This window comes from Gigantopelta aegis, chromosome 9, assembly GCF_016097555.1.
Source record: "Gigantopelta aegis isolate Gae_Host chromosome 9, Gae_host_genome, whole genome shotgun sequence".
Lineage (NCBI taxonomy): Eukaryota > Metazoa > Mollusca > Gastropoda > Neomphalida > Peltospiridae > Gigantopelta > Gigantopelta aegis.
In genome coordinates, this window is record NC_054707.1 from 26,333,294 (window position 1) to 26,339,293 (window position 6,000).

The following is a 6,000-nucleotide window of genomic DNA, read 5'->3' on the forward strand; positions in this document are numbered from 1 at the left end:
TCAATCACAACGGATGGTTGAGCGTGCGTCAGCGATAGAGCTCTCAGTCAGAACGAAAGGGGGAATGTAGGTCAGCGATAAAGCCCACAATCAGAACGGAACGCGGAGCGTGGGTCAGCGATAAACCTTTCAATCAGAACGGAAGGGGGATTGTAGGTCAGCGATAGACCTCTCAATCAGAACGGAAGGGGGATTGTAGGTCAGCGATGGAGCTTTCAATCAGAACGGAAGGGGGATTGTAGGTCAGCGATAGACCTCTCAGTCAGAACGGAAGGGGTAGTGTAGGTCAGCGATAGACCTCTCAATCAAAACGGAAGGGGGATTGTAGGTCAGCGATAGACCTCTCAATCAGAACGGAAGGGCGAGTGTAGGTCAGCGATATAGTTCTCAATCAGAATGGGATGCTGAGTGTAGGTCAGCGATAGATCACTCGCCTGACGTGATCAACGGATCGATGTTACTCGGTGGACTGATTTCTTCCGCCCCATCCTTAACAATGGCAACAGAGGAACATGCATAATCAAATAAAGGTTGGAGCAAATATAAAGCAAAGGACTGTAATAATGTCGAGTCGAATTTCGAGCCTCTCTTTGTCATACACGCGGGTAATTCAATGTATGTACCATGCTTTAACGCCTGTCTCACACGCGGGTAACTCCATGTATGTACCATGCTTTAACGCCTGTCTCACACGCGGGTAATTCAATGTATGTACCATGCTTTAACGCCTGTCTCACACGCGGGTAACTCCATGTATGTACCATGCTTTAACGCATGTCTCACACGCGGGTAATTCAATGTATGTACCATGCTTTAACGCCTGTCTCACACGCGGGTAACTCCATGTATGTACAATGCTCTAGCACGTGTCTCACACGCGGGTGACTCAATGTATGTACCATGCTTTAACGCCTGTCTTACACGCGGGTAACTCCATGTATGTACCATGCTTTAACGCCCGTCTCACACGCGGGTAACTCCATGTATTTACAATGCTTTAGTATCTGTCTTACACGCGGGTAACTCCGTGTATTTACAATGCTTTAGTACCTGTCTCACACGCGTGTAACTCCGTGTATTTACCATGCTTTAGTACCTGTCTTACACGCGTGTAACTCCGTGTATTTACCATGTTTTAGTACCTGTCTCACACGCGTGTAACTCCGTGTATTTACAATGCTTTAGTACCTGTCTCACACGCGGGTAACTCCATGTATTTACTATGCTTTAGTACCTGTCTCACACGCGTATTTACTATGCTTTACGCGGGTAACTCCATTCATTTACTATGCTTTAGTACCTGTCTCACACGCGGGTAAATCCATTCATTTACGATGCTTTAGTACCTGTCTCACACGCGGGTAACTCCATTCATTTACGATGCTTTAGTACCTGTCTCACACGCGGGTAACTCCATTCATTTACGATGCTTTAGTACCTGTCTTACACGCGGGTAACTTCCTTCATTTACGATTCTTTAGTACCTGTCTCACACGCGGGTAACTCCGTGTATTTACCATGCTTTAGTACCTGTCTCACACGCGGGTAACTCCGTGCATTTACCATGCTTTAGTACCTGTCTCACACGCGGGTAACTCCGTGTATGTACAATGCTCTAGCACGTGTCTCACACGCGGGGGACTCAATGTATGTGCCATGCTTTAACGCCTGTCTGACACGCGGGTAACTCCATGTATGTACAATGCTCTAGCACGTGTCTCACACGCGGGTGACTCAATGTATGTACCATGCTTTAACGCCTGTCTTACACGCGGGTAACTCCATGTATGTACCATGATTTAACGCCCGTCTCACACGCGGGTAACTCAATGTATGTACCATGCTTTAACGCCTGTCTTACACGCGGGTAACTCAATGTATGTACCATGCTTTAACGCCTGTCTCACACGCGGGTAACTCCATGTATGTACAATGCTCTAGCACGTGTCTCACACGCGGTTGACTCAATGTATGTGCCATGCTTTAACGCCTGTCTCACACGCGGGTAACTCCATGTATGTACAATGCTCTAGCACGTGTCTCACACGCGGGTGACTCAATGTATGTACCATGCTTTAATGCCTGTCTCACACGTGGGTAACTCAATGTATGTACCATGATTTAACGCCTGTCTCACACGCGGGTAACTCCATGTATGTACAATGCTCTAGCACGTGTCTCACACGCGGGTGACTCAATGTATGTACCATGCTTTAACGCCTGTCTTACACGCGGGTAACTCCATGTATTTACAATGCTTTAGTATCTGTCTTACCCGCGGGTAACTCCGTGTATTTACAATGCTTTAGTACCTGTCTCACACGCGTGTAACTCCGTGTATTTACCATGCTTTAGTACCTGTCTTACACGCGTGTAATTCCGTGTATTTACCATGTTTTAGTACCTGTCTCACACGCGTGTAACTCCGTGTATTTACAATGCTTTAGTACCTGTCTCACACGCGGGTAACTCCATGTATTTACTATTCTTTAGTACCTGTCTCACACGCGGGTAACTCCATTCATTTACTATGCTTTAGTACCTGTCTCACACGCGGGTAACTCCATTCATTTACGATGCTTTAGTACCTGTCTCACACGCGTGTAACTCCGTGTATTTACCATGTTTTAGTACCTGTCTTACACGCGTGTAACTCCGTGTATTTACCATGTTTTAGTACCTGTCTCACACGCGTGTAACTCCGTGTATTTACAATGCTTTAGTACCTGTCTCACACGCGGGTAACTCCATGTATTTACTATGCTTTAGTACCTGTCTCACACGCGGGTAACTCCATTCATTTACTATGCTTTAGTACCTGTCTCACAGGCGGGTAACTCCATGTATTTACTATGCTTTAGTACCTGTCTCACACGCGGGTAACTCCATTCATTTACGATGCTTTAGTACCTGTCTCACACGCGGGTAACTCCATTCATTTACGATGCTTTAGTACCTGTCTCACACGCGGGTAACTCCATTCATTTACGATTCTTTAGTACCTGTCTCACACGCGGGTAACTCCGTGTATTTACCATGCTTTAGTACCTGTCTCACACGCGGGTAACTCCGTGTATTTACCATGCTTTAGTACCTGTCTCACACGCGGGTAACTCCGTGTATTTACCATGCTTTAGTACCTGTCTTACACGCGGGTAACTTCCTTCATTTACTATGCTTTAGTACCTGTCTCACACGCGGGTAACTCCGTGTATTTACCATGCTTTAGTACCTGTCTCACACGCGGGTAACTCCGTGTATTTGCCATGCTTTAGTACCTGTCTCACACGCGGGTAACTCCGTGTATTTACCATGCTTTAGTACCTGTCTCACACGCGGGTAACTCCGTGTATGAACCATGCTTTAGTACCTGTCTCACACGTGTGTAACTCCATTCATTTACGATGCTTTAGTACCTGTCTCACACGCGTGTAACTCCATTCATTTACGATGCTTTAACACCTGCGTTTAAGAAAGACAGGATTCGTAAATTCGGCCCTTTAATAATTCTAAGCGATCTTCTTTGTTAGAAATCGTTTGTTGTTTCTTATTACGTAAGAAAAAATTAAGCTCACTGAATATTCCGCATTGACTAGATCTAATTTAATTACAATCGAATGCGTGTCCGATGGATGTCCTATTAACCTGGCGCTTTGTCTGTGATTATATGAATGAATCGAACGCACATAGCAACACATATAAATGAACAAATAATTAAATCTTCTTATGATTCCAGCCCATCGTTTCGCGTATAATGTACACAATAAACGGTACAAAGTTGTATTTGATCTAATGTTTTGCTATTCTTATTTCTCTTAATTTGCTATTCTTATTTCTCTTAATTTGCCATTCTTTTTTCTCTCTCTCTTCTCCTTCGCAAACTCTTGTTGTGTAGGTCTGTTAACGTGTTTCTGTCATATAGTGTACTGTTGCATCCGTTTGTAAATATTTGAAAATGTCTTGAAATAGGCTGTGCCTCTTGACCAATGACAATGTATAGTTTATAATACATATAATGATACTGTATACCAGAATACCACAAATGTGTCTCAAACTTAAAACTACTAAAACCCTAGTGGCAAAATCCAACACTTTACAAGTTCGACCAATAGGAATAAGTAAAAGCAACCACTGTGCTAAATAACAATATTAGTGTAACGCGCATTCTAATACCAAGAGCTTGTACACACAAAGATCGTTTTAAAAATAACATTGTTAAAGCAAACATTTATCTTATAAAGTTTTGCTTCAAACACGTACCTATAAAGAATAAAACAAGCAAGGATTGCGTCGTTCTTTGTCGATATTAGATGTCAAAGTTTGATATTACAAAGAGAGGTCCAGAATGAACACCTTAGGGCATATTGAAAACACGTGGTGTAATGTCCACCTATTATAGAGTGTATTAATAATTTATAACTCGTCATGTATGGGTCCCAATAAAAGCCAAAGTCAAATAAGATATGAGAAGTCAGATACCAGGTACGAATGTCATTGCTGACGTACATGTAGCAGTAACTGTAATCATATCCGTTTCCCAACCCTGATTCACAGGCCACCCACGGGAAGGATTTAGTGTCAAGTAAATAGGTTTTTCGAAAGTGGATGTCCTATAAATGAGGCACCAGATTTAGATTCATGGAATCAACAACTATTTTATACAATGCCAATTTGACTCAACATTGGCAGAGATACAGTTTTTACCATGCATAGCGGTTTTGTCGTTAAGATTAGTAACAGCTATTGTCATTTAACTGTTAAAACAGTTCAAAACAACAGAACATAGTGTGGGTCTTGTATCATGACAAGGCAGTAGATGCTTCAAAGTATTCATGCCATGCAGTCGAAACATTTTTGTTAAATTTACTAGATTTGATAGTCTTGCCTAAATGTGGTAATGGTCCATGATATTACCATAACAAAATAAGGAGCATACAGTAAGCAAATTTTAGATTAAAAATAATTCAAAATAATGCCGTCCGTGCACATTGCAGTGCCTGATTAAACCAATTATAGAGACACGATACAGTAATGGTGTTAAGACAGTGCTGTGGCTCTGTTACTGCTGGTTAGTTAGTCAGTTTATGGGTAATGAAAGGAAGATATGTACGAATGAATTCAGCATTATTTGACGGGTGTAACGGCTCTGGATGAGAATATTCTGCCTGAAGTACACGTATCTATGAACCACCTGTGTGATGATTACATTAAAACGGAATCGCAGGGTGTTGTCTAATTAAAGAGACTGTGTTGCATGTGCCTCCACTGTACGACTAACAGATGTTTTTATGTCTAAAATCGCATATTGAATATATTTTCCTGTTTAGAATATCAGTGTCTGTATAAACAGGGTGTTTGTTGTTGTCCTGCTTGTAATAGCCAATACAAACCAGATTTTAGTTACCAAGATTTTTGTAAGTATGAAAAAATATATATTACGAAGAAAATGAAAAAAGATTCCTTCAAACATTAGTAGACGTATACACTCACTGATATTCTAAATAAGAAAATGTATTTAATACGTAATTTTAATCTTTAAACAAAACCGCTGTTAATCGGCGACTTCTTTTAATGGCTGCAAACTCAGGACAGTCCATTTAAAGATGCAATTACAGTGCATCTATAACATTCACTCGTCAGAAGTCGTGAACGCAATTAAACATACTAAAATAACTACACAATAACTTCCATCAATTATATCGTGCCAGAAGCTTGTCCTCAACTTCAAGTCTGTTTAGGCAGAAATTTAAGCAAACTCACCCTGCACAAGAATGTTATCTCCGCTTCATTGCATCTTACAGCCGTTATGCTCAGAGATTGCCCAACCCCCTAATGTGACTTTCATTGAATATTATTTTAAAACATATTTATCATAGTTATATTATGAGTTGCTAGGAAGAATCTGCAAAAGCAACACAGTGTAAGTTCTCATGAAATAAGTAATAGTAATCTTTCCTGCAGATAAAATCAGTATATGCGCATGTGTGAAGAACAACCATG

General features: G+C 41.4%; 1 protein-coding gene across 1 annotated transcript in view; it reads left to right on the top strand.

The window, feature by feature from the left end:
• Nucleotides 1–6,000, top strand: part of LOC121381508 (atrial natriuretic peptide receptor 1-like) — a 73,787-nt gene that overhangs the window by 18,478 nt on the left and 49,309 nt on the right. The gene's annotated exons all lie outside the window — the stretch shown is intronic.